Source organism: Oratosquilla oratoria, chromosome 15 (genome assembly GCF_046742065.1).
Source record: "Oratosquilla oratoria isolate Oo_2021 chromosome 15, ASM4674206v1, whole genome shotgun sequence".
NCBI lineage: Eukaryota > Metazoa > Arthropoda > Malacostraca > Stomatopoda > Squillidae > Oratosquilla > Oratosquilla oratoria.
This window is the reverse complement of record NC_134791.1, coordinates 4973653-4996152: the sequence shown is the minus strand read 5'-3', so window position 1 is coordinate 4996152 and position 22500 is coordinate 4973653. Positions and strand designations below refer to the sequence as shown.

The following is a 22500-nucleotide window of genomic DNA, read 5'->3' as shown; positions in this document are numbered from 1 at the left end:
TCAATGTAATTTTTGTGTGCATCACGTCCCAGCAACCCCTATAATTGATTTCAGCACCCCCAGGTTGGGAAACGCTGATCTTGGAGAGAGATGTTCAAAGTTGGTGCAAGGAAGACTCTTCGAAAGAATGATGTCTCCAGATGGATGCTGAAGACCAGAAGGAGGCGAATCAAAAAGGATCTCAGGAGCCTTCAGGGCCAAGATGAAGGATCCCAATGCTGAGAACGCTAGCTAAGAAGGATTTCATTCTCAAGAAGGGACGTAGATGAGGCCAACTAACTAGAAACTACCAGAAGGAGGCGACACGGAAGAACCCAAGTTGGCCAATCAAAAAGGTTCTCAGGAGCCTTCAGGGTCAAAATAAAGGATTCTGATGCTGAGAACGCTAGCTAAGAAGGATTTCGTTCTCAAGAAGGGACGTAGATGAGGCCAACTAATTAGAAACTACCAGAAGGAGGCGACACGGAAGAACCCAAGTTGGCCAATCAAAAAGGTTCTCAGGAGTCTTCAGGGCCAAAATGATGGATCCTAGTGCTGAGAAAGCTAGCTAAGAAGGATTTCGTTCTCAAGAAGGTGACGTAATTGAGGTCAACTAAATAGAAACTGGTAAATGTCTTACGTAAACCATTCGGAAATATTAGTCAAGAAAGGGTCTACAGGCTCGAAAAAAAAAGAAATGGCTTGTGTTTCAGGACCGGAAATAATCCACGTTACCCAACATTTTTCTTCTTTTACAACTGCCACGGATATTGTCCCCATGGGACGGAGTCCGTGTTTCTGGACTTGGGGAAAGCCTGCAACATAGTATCACATAAAAGATTAACCTGAAAGATAGGAAGCCGAGTTATTCAACACAAAGGGGTATCGTGCAACCCTTGTGGGACGATATAGGCTTCCTCCAACATCATGATAGCCCAATCCGGTTTGGTAAAGCCTTATATGGAGTGCTTGCGTAATGGTTGTGGAGTGTATATCAAGTGACTGTGGAGTGCTGGGAGTGGTTGTGGCTGTTGTGAATGGAGTCTGATACCAATGCTCCATCAGCTGGTCCATACTGATGAGATGTGAACACTGCAATGCGACGCTGGCCAACTGCACCTTCAATTCAAAGGAGGTAACATGGGGGGATATTGTTTGTTTGGATGAGTGATTCTCTTAAGAGGAAATACAAAGGGACAGTAATCGGGGGCAAGGAGGAGGGGGGAGGGGGGATGGGGAGCGAAGGAAGGACGGGGAGAAGAGGGAAACGAGGGGGGAGGGAGAGAGGAGAGGGAAACGAGGGGAAGGGGGGAGAGGAATGGGGAAGGGGGAGAGGAGTGGGAAAGGAGGAGAGGAAGGGTGAAAGGAGGGGGATGGGGAAGGGGGAGAGGAGTGGGAAAGGAGGAAGGAGAAGGGTGAAAGGAGGGAGAGGGGGAAGGGGGAGAGGGGTGGGAAAAGAGGGGGGAAGGGTGAATTGAGGGAGAAGGGGGAGGGGGAGAGGAGTGAGACAGGAGGAGAGGAAAGGGGGAGGGGGAAGAGGAGGGGAAGGCGGGAAGGGGGAGGTGGAAGGGGAAAAATAAGGAGTAGGGGGGGGAGTAGGTACTCGAAATGACCAACAGAATCCCATAAGACTCAGCGTTAAGCACCGGTCATGTTACTAGAACTTATACACGATTTGTAGTTAAGGACTGTAGCTTACCAGCGCTTCTATCCCTGTGGACGATGCCAGTGACGAAGAGTATTGGAAACAAATATTTTGAAATCTTACAAGATTTTTTTTTTTTTTTTTTTTTTTTTTTCGAGAAGCCAAGAATGATACAGTGAAGATGCAAATCCTGTGCCATGGAAAGACGGTCAATCGAAGACAAATATGATACATATAAAATCGAAAGGAAAAAAAAAACATTAAGAAAAAGACGGATACTTGTCAAGATGAACTTTTAACCCGAAGAACAAGCAAGTAAGAACAGAAGAACATTTCCTCGGCTGGTAATTGTTAAAATACGTCTTCGTACACATCAACAAGAGAAAATAAAGAAATTATTTATCGGTGAAGTGTGCGAGCCTCGCCAAGAGAAAGATGAATTGTTCTGTGTTCTCGTGCATTTCAAATATGTTCTTCTTGTTCTGCTGGCGTCAACGGAAGCGTGCTGGTCTCGCCTTCGTTTCGTTGTGTGTTCGAATCCCGCACTCCTTTCCGATTTCCAGCAGTGACTGTGTGTTACCTGCCCCCAATAGTCCCTAAAGCGCATAACAGGGCAAAAGTGACGGATTCGGCCGTAGCTACGCAGCGCCTCCTGTCGTAGGCTCATCACATCGTCTTCACCTCAATACTGAATAGGATCGTCGGGCAGCCGTCGCCTCCCCACCAATTTTATGCTCATGGTCCCACTTGTGAAACACTGTGGTCCCCTCAGGGGGGTCTCGGCCCACGTGTTGAGAACCGCTGGACCAGAATATGGTGGAACATTCGGAGAAAAAAAAAAAAAAAAAAAAAAAAATCACCTTTTCTTACAACAAATGAACAAAATGAACAAAATGAATAAATGAATAATAATGATGAAAATGATACTAATGATAATAAAAAATAGGAATAGAAAAAATATATATAACATAAGGAAAGCAAGAAATCGTTCAGTATTACCTTGTTTCCCTCTCTTAAGAACATAAGAATGAAGGAGAGTGCAAGAGATCATAAAGCCTACACTAGGCAGTTCCATGTCCAGTACCACCTATCATCCCTATACTCGTTCCTGAACTGTATGTCCTGCATGTTCGTCTGAATTCTGTTCAGCTTCAGGAGAACGTAACTTCAGTCCACCGCTTGATCACACAACCCAATTCAAAAAACGTCGACAAATTGGATTTTTTTTTTTAGCCCTACCGGCTAACAGATGGGACCGCAGTCCACGCATTCTATGTTGCAAATTCTATTAAGAATTTATTATCACGTTGAAACAATGAAAAAATAAAACCAATATCCTTTGGGGGTGGGGGGGTCCATTGGCCTTGGATTTTGGCAGAGTGTCACGTTTAAAACCCTCTGAAGGTTCTTCCTCCAGGCTGAAGACTCTTTCTCCTGGGCTGAAGGCCCTTCCTCCGGGGCTGAAGGCCCTTCCTCCAGAGATGAAGACTCTTCCTTCAAATCTGAAGGCTCTACCTCCTGGGCTGAAGACTTCCTTCAGGGCTGAGGACTCTTCCTTCAGGTCTAAAGGCTCTTCCTCTAGAGATGAAGACTCTTCCTATAGAGATGAAGACTCTTCCTCCAGGTCTGAAGACTCTTCCTTCAAATCTGAAGGCTCCTCCTCCTGGGCTGAAGACTCTTCTTCCAGAGATAAAGATTCTTCCTCCAGGTCTGAAGACTCTTCATCAAGGTCTGAAGACTCTTCCTTCAAGTCTAGACTTCCTTCAGGTCTGAAGACCCTTCTTAGAGGTCTGAAGACTCTTCCTCCAGGGCTGAAGTCTTTTCCTCCAGGTCTGAGTATTCTTTCTCCAGGTATGAAGACCCTTCCTTCAGGTCTGAATACTCTTCCTCCAGGGCTGAAGAATTTTCCTCCAGGTCTGAAGACTCTTTCAGGTCTAAAGACTCTTCCTTCAGGTCTGATGACTCTTCCTCCAGGTCTGAAGACCCTTCCTCCAGGTCTGAAGACTTTTTCTCCAGGTCTGGAGACTTTTCCTCCAGGGCTGAAGAATCTTCCTCCAGACCTGAAGACTCTTTCAGGTCTAAAGACTCGTCCTCCAAGGATAAAGACTCTTCCTCCGGGTCTGAAGACTCTTTCTCCACGTCTGAAGACCCTACCTCCAGGTCTGAAAATCCTTCCTCCAGGGTTGAAGAATCTTCCTCCAGGTTTGAAGACTCTTTCAGGTCTAAAGACTCTTCCTCCAGGTCTGAAGACTCTTCCTCCAAGCCTGAATACTATTCCTCCAGGTCTGAAGACTCTTCCTCCAGGTCTGAAGACCCTTCCTACAGGTCTGAAGACCCTTCCTCCAGGGCTGAAGACTCTTCCTCCAGACCTGAAAACTCTTTCAGGTCTGGAAACTCTTCCTCCAGGTTTGAAGACTCTTCCTCCAGGGCTGGAGACTCTTTAAGACTTCCTCCAGGGCTGAAGACTCTTTAGTCTCAGTTACGGTGCTTCCAGGCCCATTCGTTTAGTTTTCAAGTGCCTTCTTCCGCGTCATCCATCTTCTTCTTGAAGTCCTCCATACACTTGTTTGTCTTCACGTTAGTTTGTCGTTTGCTATTCTCACCTACAGATCTAATCTTTTTAGTCCAAACATTAAGAGTACATCAATATTTTTCTTCTTTACAATGCGTTTGTTTGTTCTCGCAATAAGGTCATATATTTCCATACCCTATGAATAGATTAACACATTTCGTTTGTAGATTCTTATTGTTTGTGTCTACATTCCCCTTTGCCATACATTAAAACCATACTAATGTAACTAAATATATCCTCTTGCCCCCGCCCTCCCCCCTCCCCCCCAAAAAAAAAAAATTAAGGCCGTCTTCAGTTTTTACGTTTTGATTCTCAACCTGGCTTTCGTCACGTATGCGAGACTCTTATACATTACTGTTCTTCTTTGGCTCCTGAAGACCAACTTAAAAAAATCCAAAAAATCGATAAGCATCCACGACCATATGTTTTTGATTTATGGACTCTTTTGTGACTCTTCTATGGGGCCTCAGGGGCCTATAGACCCCAGACTGAGAGGTCCTGATCATTAGAACATAAGAATGCAGGAGACCGCAAGAGACCATAGGGCCTACACTAAGCAGTTCCATATCCATTACTATCTGCCATCCCTGTCCATAAAGTTGTCTAGCCTTTTCTTAAAACAACCAATAGTTTCAGCGCTCACTACATAAGGACATAAGAATGGAGGTGACTGCAAGAGACCATAAGGCCTACACTAGGCAGTTCCATGTCCCTAGCCTTTTCTTAAAACAACCAATAGTTTCAGCGCTCACTACATGGTTACTAAGACTATTCTATTCATTGACCACCCAATTAGTACACCAGTTCTTGTCTATTTTCTTCTTAAACCTAAATTTGTCCAATTTAAATCCATTACCAAGAGTCCTGCCCTGCTGTCTTAATATGATGACCTTGACTGCATCACCCTTGTTAGACTTGGTCTGGCTAATAACAGACGATTTTATTCGATATGAAGATTTAGTTTTATATTTGTGTGGTTTAAATACACAAACACCTATTACGGTCAAATCGTTCTAGTATTTCGTTGACGCTAAGGATTTCTTAGGTTAACCTCAAATCTATACGAAAAAGGATGAATGAATAAATAAATAAATAAATAAGATAATAAATTACAAAATTGGGGCATTTCAGGTCCACAATCCCTTTCGTAACTCTCTATGTTAGTCGCAATTCCTCTCTCTTTTTTCTCTCTCTCTTTGTCACACACACACACACACACACACATTCACAAACATACACATGCACACATACACAGTCCCCTTCAACCCTCACTTTCATTTATTCAGGCGCTTTAGGATTTCTGTTTTTTATTTTCGCTTACCGCAACTTATTCCATCTTATTTACTTATTTATCCATATTCCATTTTGATTTATCTATTTATTAAATCAATTTATTCATTTATTTATTTATAAATTTTTTTTTTTTTTTTTTTTTTTTTTTTTTTTTTTCCCTCGTTTCTTCCATTCTGGGACCAACGATGGGTGTCTGGTACATAACGATGATCCTACGAAATAGACGTCAAATAGATTCATCTCCCCACCGGCCATTTTCAAAAACCCATCAACTTCGACTATGTCCTTCTCCCCCACACTTTTTCACACAAGGGACCTGACAACCGCAGACTGATCCCTTCCTCCTCCTCTACTTCCTTCCAGTCTTCCTTGTTCTTCTACTCTTCTTCCTCACACAACACAGACAGCAATCCAAAGCGTCATCCCAGAGAGATCTGACGGAAACTCGAGGATTGTTGCCGGTTACTGGTGTGGAGGGGGGTTGCGGGAGGTCACCAAAATAGGACCACGGGCTGAATCCGACCCATGGGCCTTTTATTAGTTTTTTATTCTATTTTATTTTATCTTTATTTTATCTTATTTTATTTTTTTGTAAATGAATATAGTTGTTGTATTTATTTTTTTGTGTTCGACTTTTATCGCTTTGGTTATTTTGTGCATTGATAAATGAATATTTTTTGTGTATTCACTCAAGCGTTTTGAACAAAATGGATATACGGCCAACGTTCGTCATTCCCTAAGTGATCTGGCCGGGTGTGACAAAATAAATAAGTAATTAAACAAACAAACAGATAAAATAAAATAGATAAAATAAAATAAATAAATAAAATAAATCATATATATATATATATATATATATATATATATACACATTTTAACAACCTTGATAGTCTAGTTGGTAAGTCACTACCGCGCTTGTCATGAGGATAGGGTTCGAGTCCTTGGCGGTACCACATTTCAATTTCTGCATTTCGGCCTTGATGGCTTAGAATAAAAGTGCATTGTGGTTGTTAAAATGTATCTCTAATCACTGGGACCCATTCAGTGTTGTACATATATACAGTATATATATATATATATATATATATATATATATATATATATATATATATATATATAAAACAATAATAATAATAGAAAAAAAAATTGGTGACCCCTGTCTTAAGGCGATATATTTCTACAGTGTTCTGCTTAGCGAATTTATCAAATGTACTCATTCCCTCCCCCAACACAGACTCTCCCATACCTTCGCTACTCTGTAGTCTCCTTGCGCACAGATATATTCCCCATCTTCACTTGTCATTCTTTAACTCACCACTCCACTCCCACGCGGTGGGAAGTGAGAAACCTCTGGTAGAGCAAAAGCTCTGTCAGTTGCTTTTTTTTTTTTTTTTTTTTTTTTTTTTTTTTTTTTTTTTTTTTTTTTTTTTTTTAAGGCCCATGTTGCGTCGCCTCTCCGCCTAGCCAGGACTGTCGGGAACCAACGCGACATAGCATACGGCATGCGCCGGGAATCGAACTCATGACCACCTCCTCACGAGTTCGTGACGGTATCCACTGGGCTACCGTGCGGCCCTTATTCTTTGAGTTTCCATCTCCTTTTCTTGTTCCCAAATACACGTCCCCTTCCTCAAACCACTTCACCTTATCATCAACTGGATGTCATACGCCAGGAAGCGCTTTACTTCACTCACACACCTACACCAGTCCCCATGGTCTCTCCGACGAGCAATCTCCCATGCAGCCACCCTTCCATCCCAGTCCAAACAACTCGAGCTCGACAGTCGTGATCAATTTGCCCCAGTCATGAATTCTTCTGTGGCCGTCCCCTTCGCCTCCACCTCCATCAAGGGTTGTTTCATATGGAGACAGGAGCCTTGTGAGGAGGTTTCTCCACCTGCTCACACCAAAAGCTCACCAAGACACATTGAACAATTCCGGAGACATAACACATCCCTGTCGCACACTCTTACTTCCATTTAACTTCCCAAAGGTTCTAATTAATTCACTTAAGCGTGGAATTAGCTCATTCTGTAGTCAAAGGCGAGACGGGAGATTGCCCCCCTCTGGATCAATAGCCTTCGTAACGACCTGACCCAGATGACCTCAGTCGTGACCTTTTGTAATCTATTTATAAAAAAAACAAAATGGCCGCCGCCTCTGTATGTTACAGCAATCACAATTTGTTTGAAAAAGCAGTGAATGGTAATTGGTAGCCTCGATTATGTCATGACGACAGGATCCCCTTTAACGACCTTGTAAGGTCAAAGTCGTTAAAAACAATTAAGGTCACTATGTTACTGCGAGGTCAGATAATCATTAACGACTTTTCTCAAATACTACAGCTCAAAAGTAAAGTTAACAAGTCGATATAACTGTTACAAAGGTCCATTGTAGTTTCTTTAATGTGATTATATTTGAAGGTCACATCGATGAGTCAATGATTAAAGGTCAATGATTAAAGGTCAAGGTCAAACGTCAAGGTAATTTTTTCAAGATTCAAAAGATCGACAGCTGGCCTTCTGACGATATACAAACTTGTTCTAGCTGTCGCCAGACGATTTTATTCAGCCTAAGGAATCCACCATTCCCCCCAAGTTAAACGAAAGAGATTAAGCCCCTGTTCACACTAGCGGTTAGAACCGCGCGGAAACCGCGGCAGCACCGCATAGTCGAAGAAAAACTGAGTGGTTGTGTGTGAACGTCTCCAACTCACATCGTAATTTAACCGCCGCGGTTCAAACCGCTTGTGTGAACAGGGCCTAATGGCGCTGTTCAAAACATGAAGTCATATCCAAAAGGATGAACCTCTTCTTTGCGGGCCCGTTTAGGGTAACGAGAATGCAGTGACACCCCTACGGCCCGCAGGCACGTATTATTAATCTTCGTATAACTGGAGTCTCTACGCAAGGAAGAATGCCGGCCACCAATAAATAAATAAATATATATATATATATATATATGTATATATATATATATATATATATATATATATATATGTACAACACTGAATGGGTCCCAGTGACTAGAGATACATGTTTATCAACCACAGTACACTTTAATTCTAAGCCATCAACATCGGAAGAACCGTGGAGGCACCTGCAGAAATTCGGGCGTACCACGTTTCAATTTCTTCATGTGCCTCCACGGTTCTTCCGATATTGATGGCTTAGAATTAAAGTGCATATAATAAAGTATATATATATATATATATTTATATATGTATATATTATACTAAAGTTGGGGGTTGGGGGTTAGCGGATGGGGTGAGGGGGTAGGGAGCGTAAATCACCGTTTTCATCCCAACTCGGATGAATAAAATCACCTGGCGTCAGCTTGAATAATATTGATAAAGTGTATCACCCTGGTGTAGGAGTGACGCATGTTACGTTCAAGACACCATCGTCGAACGAAAATAACGTTAATAAATCGCAAACGATAAATTATGAAAAAAATACGAACTTCATTTAACGAAAAAGGTTATTGGAACAAAGCTTCCTATACTGTGAGAAAATGGCAAAAAAATATTATCCAACATATTTTTCTGTCCGATAATTAATATGATGGACATTGTCTTACAACGCTAATTTTTGAAAATAAGAACAACATATCTATAAAGGAATCCCTCTCTGACTGAGCGGGTTCGGGCGTCGTGAGGTGCAGCGAAGGTCGAGAGGATGACGGTTCGAACCCTGCTACCGGCGAAGTTGCACTAAGTTCACGGTTCATTAAATTCAATGTTACAAAGTGCTCTGTAAGGGGCACCGTCCTAGCCTCCCGATAGGGGGGTAGTATGTGACGTTAAACTATGTCATAATCACCTATAAAGGCCTTGACCTACAACCTAATCAAAGATCATTTAAATGCAATTTTCTGACGACATTGAGTGTTTACAAAGGATTACAAAGGCGGCATAACGACAGGAGACCTTTTGGTCCATAACTGGGTCGGATGCGAAAAAATAGTGCTAAAAAAAAAAATAAAATAATAATAATAATAATAATAATAATAATAAAAAATATAATGATATGAATAATAATAAGTAAAATAAATAAATGCATAGGTATAGTTAAATAAACTCGAATTTAAATTTTGCACGATAACCAGCCTATGGTGGTCACGTGACCTCCGGGTCAGATCGAGGATGAAGGTCAAGACTCGAACTCCAGAACAGGAGTCGCTCCTGGGAATGGAAGATCCCCTTGAGGCTCCTGGCACTGTAGTGTCCCTGTAGATTCTGTAACTGTAGTGTTCCTGTAGATTCTGTAACTGTAGTGTCCCTGTAGGTTCTGTAACTGTAGTGTCCCTGTAGGTTCTGTAACTGTAGTGTCCCTGTCGCTTTTGACACTACAGTCCCTGTAATTTTTGTAACTGTAGTACTCCTGTAGCTTTCGGAGCTGTAGTGGCCCTGTAGCTTTTGTAAATGTAGTGTCCCTGGAGGTATTGTAACTGTAGTGTTCCTGTAGTTTTTGTAACTGTAGTGTCCCTGTAGGTTTTGTAACTAGTGTCCCTGTAGGTTTTGTAACTGTAGTGTCCCTGTCGCTTTTGACACTACAGCCCCTGTAGTTTTTGGAACTGTAGTGTCCCAGTAGTTTCTGTAATTGTAGTGTCCCTGTAGGTTTTGGAACTGTAGTGTCCCTGTAGGTTTTCGAACTGTAGTGTCCCTGTAGGTTCTGCAACTGTAATGTCCCTGTCGCTTTTGACACTACAGTCCCTGTAGTTTTTGGAACTGTAGTGCTCCTGTAGCTTTCGGAGCTGTATTGTCCGTGTAGCTTTTGACACTGTAGTGTCCCTGTAGGTTTGCGAACTGTAGTGTTCTTGTAGGTTCTGTAACTGTAGTGTCCCTGTCGCTTTTGACACTGTAGTTTTGGAACTGTAGTGCTCCTGTAGCTTTCGGAGCTGTAGTGCCCCTGTAGATTTTGACACTACATTCCCTGTAGTTTTTGGAACTGTAGTGTTCCTGTAGCTTTCGGAGCTGTATTGTCCCTATAGCTTTTGACACTGTAGTGTCCCTGTAGATTTTGGAAATGAAGTGTCCCTGTAGCACTTGACACTGTAGTGTCCCTGAAGCTCTTTGGACTGAAGTGTCCCTGTAGTTTTTGACACTGTAGTGTCCCTGTAGGTTTTAGAACTTAAGTGTCCCTGTAGCTCTTAGAACTGTAATGTCCCTGTAGGAAATAGGCAAGAATTGGTTTACAAATAGGGTGGTCGATGAATGGAATAAACTTAGTAACCACGTAGTAAGCGCTGAAACTATCAGTTGTTTTAAAAAACGATTAGACAACTTTATGGATGGGGACGACAGGTGGTGATGGATACGGAGCTGCCTAGTGTAGGCCTTATGGTCTTTTGCAGTCTCCTTTATTTCTTATGTTCTTATGTTCTTATGTAGTTTTTGGAACTGAAGTGTCCCTGTATCTATTAACACTGTAGTGTCCCTGTAGCTCTTAGAATTGCAGTGTCCCTGTAGTTTTCTGAACTGTAGCGCTCTTGTAGTTCCTGTAGCTCATGGGATTGTAGTTCCCCTGTAGCTCCTGGCACTGTAGTGTCCCTACAGTGTCCCTGGCACTGTAGATCCTTGTAGCATTTTCCCACAGCGCGAGACGTACAACCAACCAAAGGATTACAAAGGAAGAGAATTCCGACAGGAGACATTTTGGTCCACAGCTAGGTCGGATGAAAAAAATGAAAATAAAAATAGAAAATAAAATAAAATAAAATAAAAGGGAAAAAGCTCAAAGAAAACGAAGCCAGGATGGTTTTCAACCTATTTCAGCCGAGAAGTGAACTCGGGACAAAAATAGTCTCTTCATCTATAATATATATATATATATATATATATATATATATATATATATATATATAGTGTGGTGTTAACCGGGATAACGAACATAGGATCCTAAGACTGTAGAAGACTGCAAGAGACCATAAGGCCTGCACTAGGCAGTTCAATATCAATTTCCACCCATCATCCATATTTATCTAACCTTCTCTTCAAACAACCGATAGTTTCAGCGCTTACTACATGGTTATCTAGTCTATTCCATTCGTTAGCCTCTCTTCTGGTAAACCAGTTTTTGCCAATATGAAATATATAAAGTCTGACACACATTTTTCTTGGGTCCTTGTGCTCCTCTCCGACGTCAACCTCATGCGACTGGGGAGCAAACATACCCGACGTCCTGTTCTTCAACACACGGTTACTTCTCATCTTTTAACCTTGTAACTAAATTCTAAACTTCCTTTATCTAATCCTCTTTGCTCACTGTCTTTTCCATTATATCCACTCTCTCACTTTCCTCTCTCCCTCCCTCTCTCTCCTCTCTCCATTTCTCTCTTCCTCCCTCTCTCTCTTTCCTCTTTCCATTCTCCCTCTTCCTTTCTCCATTCTCTCCTTTTCCTTTCTCCACTCTCTCCCTCTCCTTTCTCCACCCATTTCCTCCCTCTCTCCCTTTCCTCACTCCACTCTCTCACTTTTCTTTCTCCACTCTCTCCCTCCCTCTCTCCACTCCCCCTCTTCCTCTCTCCAGTCTCTCTCTTTCCTTTCTCCACTCTCTCCCTTTCCTCTCTCCACTCTCTCCCTTTCCTTTCTTCACTCTTTTCCTTCCTCTCTCCCTTTCCTTTCTCCACTCTCTCCCTCCCTCTCTCCACTCCCCCTCTTCCTCTCTCCATTCTCTCCCCTTCCTTTCTCCATTCTCTCCCTTTCCTTTCTTCACTCTTTTCCTTCCTCTCTCCCTTTCCTTTCTCCACTCTCTCCCACCCTCTCTCTCTTTCCTCTCCCCATTCTCTCCCTTTCCTTTCTCCAATCTCTTCCTTCCTCTCTCTCCTTCCTCTTTCCATTCTCCATTCTCTCCCTCTCCTTTCTCCACTCATTCCCTCCTTCTCTCCACTCTCTCCCTCTCCTTCCTCCACTCTCTCCCTCCCTCTCTCCCTTTCCCCCACTAGCTTTCTCTTTTTCTCTTCCATTCTCTATTTTCTTTTTCATTTTCTTTGGATTTATTGTGTTCTCTCTCTCTCTCTCTCTCTCTCTCACTCTCTCTTTTCATCAACGCACTCCTATGGATTCCAATACACTCACACGACATAGCCACGTCCACATATCCAGGCTAACAGGCACTCCCTCACCCACTTCCCACTCCCTCCCTCTTCCCCCAACTCCCACACGCAGATACATACTGACATGATCACACTTTCCCTCGTTCGCCCCGTATCCCCCCATCTCCTCCCCCAGCCTCGTTTACACCCACGCACTTACTCTCCCCTCCACTCCCTCCCCGACCTACTCCACATACTCTCCCAATCCTCCCACTCTCACTTTTGTTCCCGCTTTCATGTCCTCTGACTTGCGTTAATGGTTGCATTTACATGTAGACAAATATATGTGCACACACACACACACACACACACACACACACACACACACACACATGTATATATATATATACATACGTACACATACATGTTTATATCGTATACACACACACCAGAGCTGGGCGCGTTACCGCCGGACAGGTAGTGCGTTACCGAACATTCTGCGTATACATATTGCGTATATGTATATACATATTCGTATGCACATGCGCAGTAACGCGGACCGCTCTAGGGAACTCAAAATTGGTAACGCACCCTAGATTTGGCGGTAACGCACTACCTCTCCGGCGATAACGCCCCCAGTTCTAACACACACACATATGTGTGTATATATATATATATATATATATATATATATATATATATATTACAAATAGGTGTTAACAATTGCAAAAATTCCCTCTCCCATTTTATCGACACATTAGCTCCAACTTCGTTTGTCTTTTTTCCAGAGTTAAGAAAATACTTATGAGGATGTGTTTCAACTTATGAGGATGAAAATATATTCGGTGACAGGAACAGACTTTCGCATTTGCAAGAAATAACAAGAAAAAAATATGTGACCTTCAAGAAAGTTGTTTTCGAAAACTTCAAAAGGCAAAGTGAAGAAAATTGTATTCCCGAAGAAAGCTCACAGCTGGAGACCCCGCCTAGAGAAAGTCCTTCCTTCGAAGGATCCTGCTGAGGAACTGGGGGTCCCTCTTACGGGGAATCCTTATCCTTAAGAAATCCTTCTTCTTTCAGGATCCTTGACCTTGGGGTTTGCACAAAAAAAAAAAAAAAAAAAAAAAAAAAAAAAAAAAAAAAAAAAAAAAAAAAAAAAAAAAAAAAAAAAAAAAAAAAAAAAAAAAAAAAAAAAAAAAATCCTGTTTTATCTCTTGTTCTTCAACCGAATAGTTCTTCCTGTTCATCATTCTTGACTTCTGTTCTTCGTTTATGTCAATTTTCTCTAACAAGACTAAGCTAACTGGTCTGACTCTTAGAACACCAATTATAAAATCTAGTTCCAAATAGCACGGTCGCTTAATAGGACAATTTTAATTTTGCTAAAACCGGATTTAAAACCATCAAGAAATTTGTATTAAAAAAAAAAAAAAAAAAAAAAAATTGCCCCCTTCCCCCACAAAACTGGGGTGAGACAATCACTCCCCCAACTCCTCCACCGTTCCCTTCAACACGACTCCCGTCCTCTCCAACAAACTCCAGTTTTACTTCGTCACGGCGGGGAAGTCCCATTCTACGGTCATTGATAGCGTCTTCTACTTCGGTGAGTACATGTGTACCTAAATGTACTGTAACTTTATAAATACATATGTGTTTATGTACATATACGCATGCATACATCATATCATACACACACAAATGTCAATTGACACAAACACTTGTCGGAAGACTAGCCTGCATAAAGGATTTGATGAAATACAGTACATACCACGTTCCACCCGGGTGCCCTCGGCGGAACGACTGGGCCGTGAACTAAGTCGTTTTGTTTTGAAGGGTCAGGATGGCGTGATGATACGATCTTCGTCTTGTAAAACGCAAGCCGCTCAGGTGAGGGTTCGAATCCCAGCAGATGAGTTTATTTCCATATATATATATATATATATATATTATATATATATAGATATATATATATATACATGTGTGTGTGTGTGTGTGTGTATGTGTGTATTTACCTAGTTGTATTTTACGGGAAGAAAGCTATGCTCGTAGTAACCCGCTTTTGTATCTTTCAGCATCCAGTTTGATCTTAAATCCTTGTATAGTGTGTGTGTATACATATATACACGGATATATTTACATGCATACATTTACATATGAATAAGTGTATACAATATGACAACTGTGTAGTGCATATTCCCTCCCACTCTCCTCCTTCCTTTCTCTCTCCTCTCTCCCTCTCTCTCTCTCTCTCTTTTTCTTGGACTTCGCCTCCGGTCCATAAACCTTCAATGTTAAGCCTCGACGATGGACGAGGCCAGAATCCTCCCCCCCTTCCCCCCCCCACCCCGGGGGGTAAACAAACAACACCCAGTCCAAATGCAAACTGGGGCTAAGAGGCCTCTTCCTCCTCCTCCTCCTCCTACTCCCCCTCCTCTTCCTCCTTTCCTCCTCCTCCTACTACTACTACTACTACTCTCTCTCCTCTTCCTCCTCCTCCCCTCCCCTCCTCTTCCTCCTCCTCCCCTCCCCTCCTCTTCCTCCTTTCCTCCTCCTACTACTCTTCTCTTCTTCCTACTTCTACCCCCTTCTCCTCCTCCTCTTCCTCCTCCCCTCCACTCCTCTTCCTCCTTTCCTCCTCCTCCTACTACTACTACTCCTCTTCTCTTCCCCCTACTTCTCCCCCTTCTCCTCCTCCTTCTTATCCTCCTCCTCCTCCTCCACCTCATACTTCTGATTCCCCTCCTCCTCCTCCTTCCCTTCATTCTCCTTCTATTACTCTTCCTACTCTTCTCTTCCTCCTCCTCCTCCTCCTCCTCCTGCTCTATTTCTTCTCCACCTCCTCCTCCTCCTCTTCCTACTACTACTACTACTACTACTACTGTTCCTACTTCCCTTCTCTTCCTCCTCCTCCTCTTCTATTTCTTCTCCACCTCATACTCCTGATTCCCATCTCCTCCTCCTCCTCCTCTCCTTCATTCTCCTACTCCTCTTCTCTTCCTCATGCCCTTTCTTCTTCCCCTTCTTCCTCTTCTTTTTTCTCCTCTTCATATCCCTTATTTCCTTTTTCCTCTTCCTCTTAGCCTTCCATCTCTTCCTCCTCCTCCTCTTGCCCTTTTGTTCTTCTTCTCCTCCTCTTACCCTTCTTTCCTTCTCCTCCTCCTCCTCCTAATCTTATCCTTTCATATCTTCCCCCTCCTCGTCTTACCCTTCCTTCTCCTCCTCCTCCTCTTATCCTTCTTTCTCCTCCTCCTCCTCTTCTTACCCTTCCTTCTCTTCCTCCTCCTCTTACCCTTCCCTCTCTTCCTCATTCTCCCTCTCCTTCTCCTCCTCCTCTTATCTTCCTTCTCTTCCTCTTCCTCCTCCTCCTCTTACCCTTCTTTCGCTTCCTCCTCTTACCATTCCTTCTCCTCTTCCTCCTCCTCCTCCTCTTAACCTTCCTTCTATTCCTCCTCTTACTCTTCCTTCTCTTCCTCCTCCTCCTCCTTCTCCTCTTACACTTCCTTCTCTTCCTCCTCCTCCTTTCTCCTCTTACCATTCCTTCTCCTCTTCCTCCTCCTCCTCCTCTTAACCTTCCTTCTATTCCTCCTCTTACCCTTCCTTCTCTTCCTCCTCCTCCTCTTCTTACTACCCTTTCATCCTCAATTCTCTCTCCTCCTCTTTTCTTTTTTCTTCTATGTCTTCCTTCTTCCTCCTCCTCCTCCTCCTCCTCTTACCCTTCCTTCTCTTCCTCCTCCTCTTACCCTTCCCTTTCTTCCTCATTCTCCCTCTCCTTCTCCTCCTCTTATCTTCCTTCTCTTCCTCTTCCTCCTCCTCCTCCTCCTCTTACACTTCTTTCGCTTCCTCCTCTTACCATTCCTTCTCCTCTTCCTCCTCCTCTTAACCTTCCTCCTATTCCTCCTCTTACCCTTCCTTCTCTTCCTCCTCCTTCTCCTCTTACCCTTCTTTCTCTTCCTCCTCCTTCTCCTCTTACCATTCCTTCTCCTCTTCCTCCTCCTCCTCCTCTTAACCTTCCTTCTATTCCTCCTCTTCCGCCTCCTCCTCCTGTCACCCTTCCTTCCCTTCCTCCTCCTCCTCTTCTTACTACCCTTTCATCCTCAATTCTCTCTCTTCCTCTTCTCTTCTTTCTTCTATGTCTTCCTTCCTCCTCCTCCTCCTCCTCCTCCTTCAGACCCTAAGACTGACCAGCTAGTAAACAAGAGAAGCACCGACCGGCACTCAGGCAGGCCAGGCTAGGTCAAGCAGGTCACGTAGGCCACGCAGGCCGCGCAGGCCACGCAGGCCGGGGCGGCACGATCTATCGTTCCGGGAGAACGTGAGGAACGCCGAACGGATATTTGTGCGACAGCGGCAGACCATACACTTGTCCGCTACGGAATTACGCCGAACTGTACATTCATAATGAAAACGAAGAAGGAACATTGGATATTTAAAAAAAAAAAAAAAAAAAAAAAAAAAAAAATAATAATAATAATAATAATAATAATAATAATAATAATAATAATAAAAAAACGACTGGAGATAGACTTTCACCAGCGCTTCTATACCCGAGAGGTAATATCATCCTGAAGAGGTGGGAAGACAGAGGTGGTCCTTTAGCTCTCCTCCTCCTCCTCCTCCTCCTGCTGCTCTATTGCTTCTCCACCACATACTCCCGATTCCCTTCCTCCTCCTCCTTTTTTTCGTTCTCCTACTCCTCTTCTCTTCCCTCTCCACCTCCTCTTCATTCTGCTCTTCCTCCTCTTGCTCTATTACTTCTCTACCTCATACTCCTGATTCCCTTCCTCCTCCTCCTCCTTCTCTTCACTCTCCTACTCCTCTTCTCTTCCCCCTACTGCTCTATTTCTTCTCCACCTCGCACTCCTGATTCCCTTCCTCCTCCTCCTCCTCCTTCTCTTCATTCTCCTACCCGTCTTCTTTCCCCCTCCTCCTCCTCCTCCTCCTCCTCTATTTCTTCTCCACCTCATACTCCTGATTCCCTTCCTCCTCCTCCTTCTTTTCATTCTCCTACTCCTCTTCTCCTCCTCCTCCTCCTCTATTTCTTCTCCACCCCATACTCCTGATTCCCTTCCTCCTCCTCCTTCTCTTCATTCTCCTACTCCTCTTCTCTTCTTCCTCCTCCTCCTCCTTCTTCTTCTCTTCATATCCCTTTTTCTCTTTAGTTAAGAATAGAGAAGGTGGCAGAGGTGAGGAGCTTACACCAGGAGACGCTGAGTAGCTGCGGCCGAAGCCGTCACCTTTGCCCTTTAGGAAGACTGTTGGGGCAGGTAACTAACAGTCACTGTTGGGAATCGGAGAGGAGTGCGGGATTCGAACCCACAACTAAATAAATACGAGACCAGCACGCTTCCGATGGTAAAGGAGGGAGAGAGAGAGAGAGAGAGAGAGAGAGAGAGAGAGATAGAGAGAGAGATAGACATGAGAGAGGGAAGAGAGAGAGAGAGAGAGAGAGAGAGAGAGAGAGAGAGACATGAGAGAGGGAAGAGAGAGATAGACATGAGAGAGGGAAGAGAGAGAGAGAGAGAGAGAGAGAGAGAGAGAGAGAGAGAGAGAGAGAGAGAGGGAAGAGAGAGAGAGAGGGAAGAGAGAGAGAGAGAGAGAGAGAGAGAGAGAGAGAGAGAGAGAGAGAGGGAAGAGAGAGAGAGAGAGAGAGAGAGAGAGAGAGAGAGAGAGAGAGAGAGAGAGAGAGAGAGAAAGAGAGAGAGAGACATGAGAGAGGGAAGAGAGAGATAGACATGAGAGAGGGAAGAGAGAGAGAGAGAGAGAGAGAGAGAGAGAGAGAGAGAGGCAGAGAGAGAGAGAGAGTAGAAGTTGAAAGAGATCAGTACTCTTCTATTGAACATAAGTTTTCAATCTTCCAAGTCTACGGGAAGTGTGTGTGTGTGTGTGTGTGTGTGTGTGTGTGTGTGTGTGTGTGTGTGTGTGTGTGTATGTCAGCCGGGTGGTGAGAGAAAGGGCAGAGAAGGGGAGGGAGAGGAAGGGAAGGGAAAGGAAGGTAAGGCAAGGGAAGGAAAGGTAAGAAAAGGAAAGGTAAGGAAAGGTAAGGAGAGGGAAGTCAAGGGATGGGAGGTGAAGGGAAGGGAAGGGATGACAGGTGAAGGAAAGGGAAGGGAAAGGAAAGTAAGGACAGGAAAGGGAAGGTAAGGGAAGGTAAGGAGAGGAAAGAGAGGTGAAGAGGATGTGAATGGAAGGGAAGGAATGGTAAGGAATGAGGGGTAAAGGTAAGGCAAGGGATGGGGATTGAAGGGAAGGTAAGAGAAGGTAAGGGAAGGGAGGGGAGTTAAGGGAAGGAAATGTAAGAGAAAGTAAGGGAAGGTAAGGGATGGGAGTGGAAGGGAAGGTAAGAAAGGTAAGAGAAGGTAAGGGAAGGGAAAGTAAGGGATGGGAGTTAAGGGAAGGAAATGTAAAAAGAGAAGGTAAGGGAAGAGAAGGTAAGGGATGAGAGTTGAAGGGAAGGGAAGGGAAGGGAAGGTAAGAGAAGGTAAGGGAAGGGAAAGTAAGGGATGGGAGTTGAAGGGAAGGAAATGTAAGAGAAGGTAAGGGAAGGGAAGGGAAGGTAAGGGATGAGAGCTGAAAGGAAGGAAAGGTAAGAAAGGTAAGAGAAGGGAAGGAAAGGGAAGGAAAGGGAAGAGAGGGAAGGAAATGTAAGAGAAGGGAAGGGAAGGGAAGGGAAGGTAAGGGATGGGAGTTGAAGGAAAGGAAAGGTAAGAAAGGTAAGAGAAGGGAAGGGAAGGGTCAGTGGCGGATGCTACTTCCCTCGTTATCTTTTAACATATTTGGGCTATCTATCTTATCTATTATCTACTTATTTATCTATTTGATTGCTCTAATTGTACAACACGAATGGTGATGCGGCACGGAGGTATGGAGAAAGAGGAGGAAGAGGAGGAGGAAGAGGAGGAGGAGGAGGAGGAGGAGGAGGACGAGGAGAAGAATACATCACTCTTGAAGCTTTGTTTTCCCGAGATTGAGAGAGAGAGAGACAGATAGATATATAGACATATAAAGAACTGTATATTAAGTGGTAAATTGCAGAGACAGAGAAAGAGAGACCGAGAGAGGAAAAAGAAAAGGAGAGAGAAAAGAGAGATAGAGAGAGAGACAGAGAGAGAGAGAGATGAGGGAGGGAAGAGAGAGGGGGAGAAAGGGGAGAGAGGGAGAGAGGGGGAGAGAGGGAGAGAGAGAGGAGAGAGAGAGAGATGAGGGAGGGAAGAGAAAGGGGGAGAAAGGGGATAGAGGGAGAGAGGGAGAGAGAAAGAGAGAGAGAGAGAAGAGAGAGAAGCTAGAGACATAAGAGAGACAGGGAAAGAGGAAGAGAAGGAGGGAGAGAGAAGAAATAGAGACATTAGAGAGAGAGAGAGAGAGAGAGAGAGAGAGAGAGAGAGAGAGAGAGAGAGAGAGAGAGAGAGAGAGAGAGAGAGAGAGAGAGAGAGAGAGAGAGAGAGAGAGAGAGAGAGAGAGAGAGAGAGAGAGAGAGAGAGACAATAAGTCTTCTCATGGGAGAAACGTCTTACACTGGAGAACCAAACGATGCGTCTTTGTAAAGTCAGTCGAGGAGGAGGAGGAGGAGGAGGAGGAGGAGGAGGAAGAGGAGGAGGAGGAAGACCCGGAGGAAGAGAAGGGGGAAGAGACGGAGGAGGAAGGCCCGGAGGAAGAGGAGGAGGAGGAGGAGGAGGAGGAGGAAGAGAAGGCAGAGCAGGAAGAGATGGAGGAGGAGTTGGAGTAGGGGAGGAGGAGGAGGAGGAGAAGGAAGAGGAAGAAGACGAGGGAGAAGTGGAGGAAGAGGAGGAGAGAGAGATGAGGAGGAGGAGGGGAACGAGGGGGAGGGAAAATAGGAGAAAGAGTAGGAGAAAGAGGAGGAATGGGAAGAGGAGGGAGAGGAGGGGAGGAGGAGGAATAGGAGGAAGAGGGGAGGAGGAAGAGGGAGGAAGAAAAGGAGGAAGAAGAGGAGGAAGAGAAGGAAGGGGAGGAAGAACAGGACGAGGAAGGGAAAGTGGAAGGGAGGAGGAAGAGGGAGGAGGAGGAATAATGAATCGAATATCCACCGCGGGTTTCTCATATAGCGTAGCCCGCTGAAATAGAAACGGGAGGAGGAGGAGGAGGAGGAGGAGAGGGAGGAGGAGGACGAGGAGAAGGAGGAGCAAGAGGAGGAGAATGAAAAGTAGGACAAGGGGGAAGGAGGAGGCGGAAGAGTATGAGAAGAAGGAGGAAGAGTAGGAGGAGAAGGAGGAGAAGAAGAAAGATAGGGAGGAGGAGGAGGAGGGGAGGAGGAAGAGATTGAAGAGTAGAAGGAGAAGGAGGAGGCGGAAGAGTATGAGAAGAAGGAGGAAGAGTAGGAGAGGAAGGAGGAGGAGGAGAAGAAAGATAAGGAGGAGGAGGAGAAAGAGGAGGAGGAAGAGGAGGAGGGAGAGAAGGAGGAGGAAGAGTAGAAGGAGGAGGAGGCGGAAGAGTATGAGAAGGAGGAAGAGTAGGAGTAGGAGGAAGAGTAGGAGGAGGAGGAGGAGGAGGAGGAAGAGGAGGAGAAAGAGGAAAAAGTACAGGAGAAGTGGAGGAGTTCCATGTACAAACGAACAGAGACCAATTGGTCCTTACAAGGCTGTTCCGGTATCACACACACACCACAAGGGAACAAATAATTTTACTCAAGGATTTGTGTCTAATTAAACGTTTAGACGTTTTTCTAATATTTCGAACAATCAAAAACGTTAGATTGTAGACCATTCCATATATTAAGAACGCGATTGAAGAAAGAATTTTTATTATTTATACTAATATAATTTTTATTTTATTTTTTATTTATCATTATTATATATATATTTTTTCGCATCCGACCTAGTTATGGACCAAAAGGTCTCCTGTCGGCATGCTCAGCCTTTGTAATCCTTTGAATATTTTGTCTTGTTTGTTTGTTTGTAACCGGTTTTCGAGACAATTTAGCATCCATTACTCCTGGTTGTATTGCAAGTGTCATTTGTGAAATAGAGGAGGAGGAGGAGGAGGAGGAGGAGTGAGGGCAAGAGGAGGAGGAGGAAGAGGAGGAGCAAGAGTGAGAGGAGGAGGAAGAGGAGCAAGAGGATGAGTGAAGGGAAGAAGAGGGGGAGGAAGATGAGGAGTAAGAGTGAGGGGAGGAGGAGGAGGGGTGGGAGGAGGAGGAAGAGGAGGGGAAGCAGTGGAGAGTTGGTTTCCCTCGGGTGAAGTTAATCACACACACACATGTACACAACTCGTGGCGCAGTTGGTAGAGTTCCTGGCTGCCACTACGGCGGCCCGGGTTTGAATCCCGCCCAGGGCTAAAATCATTTCAATATCGCTGTGTTGTGGGTTGTTACTCCAACTATCGTGGGCGGGGAGTTGGGTGTGTGTGTGCGTGTAAGGTCAAAGCATGACCCATAGGTCGGTCACATGTGAGCTCTCTTCCGGGAGGGAAATGACCGTCGATTACGGGTCCAACACGTGATTCAAGACCATGGTGAATCACACACACACACACGCGCTCACACACACACACACACACACACACACACACACACACACACACTAACAAATATACACAAATGCACAGACACACTTACGAATACAGACACAAACTATCACACACCCATACACACACACGAACAAACACACTCACATGTGCACAAACATGTACAAACACACGATCACATACACACACATGTACACACATACGAACACACACACACACGAACACACATATACATGTACACACCCACGTACATACTTACACCAAAGAACATACACACATACGAACAAACCCACACTCATGTACACAAACATATACATACACACGAATACATACACACGCATGCACACACGAACATACACACACACGCATGTACACAGTCAAGAACTTGCACAGGCACACACTCACGAACATACACACACATTCACGTACACAAACACACACATGCACGTACACACTCAAGAACTTACACACGCACACACTCACAAACATACACACGAA

At 44.3% G+C, this 22500-nt stretch overlaps 1 protein-coding gene across 1 annotated transcript in view; it reads left to right on the top strand.

Moving 5' to 3' along the window:
- Positions 1-22500, top strand: part of LOC143032993 (uncharacterized) — a 599624-nt gene that overhangs the window by 4177 nt on the left and 572947 nt on the right. The window contains exon 2 of the mRNA XM_076198187.1: positions 13313-14127. The gene's annotated coding sequence lies outside the window, so the exon portion shown is untranslated. The remainder of the gene's footprint in view (positions 1-13312; positions 14128-22500) is intronic.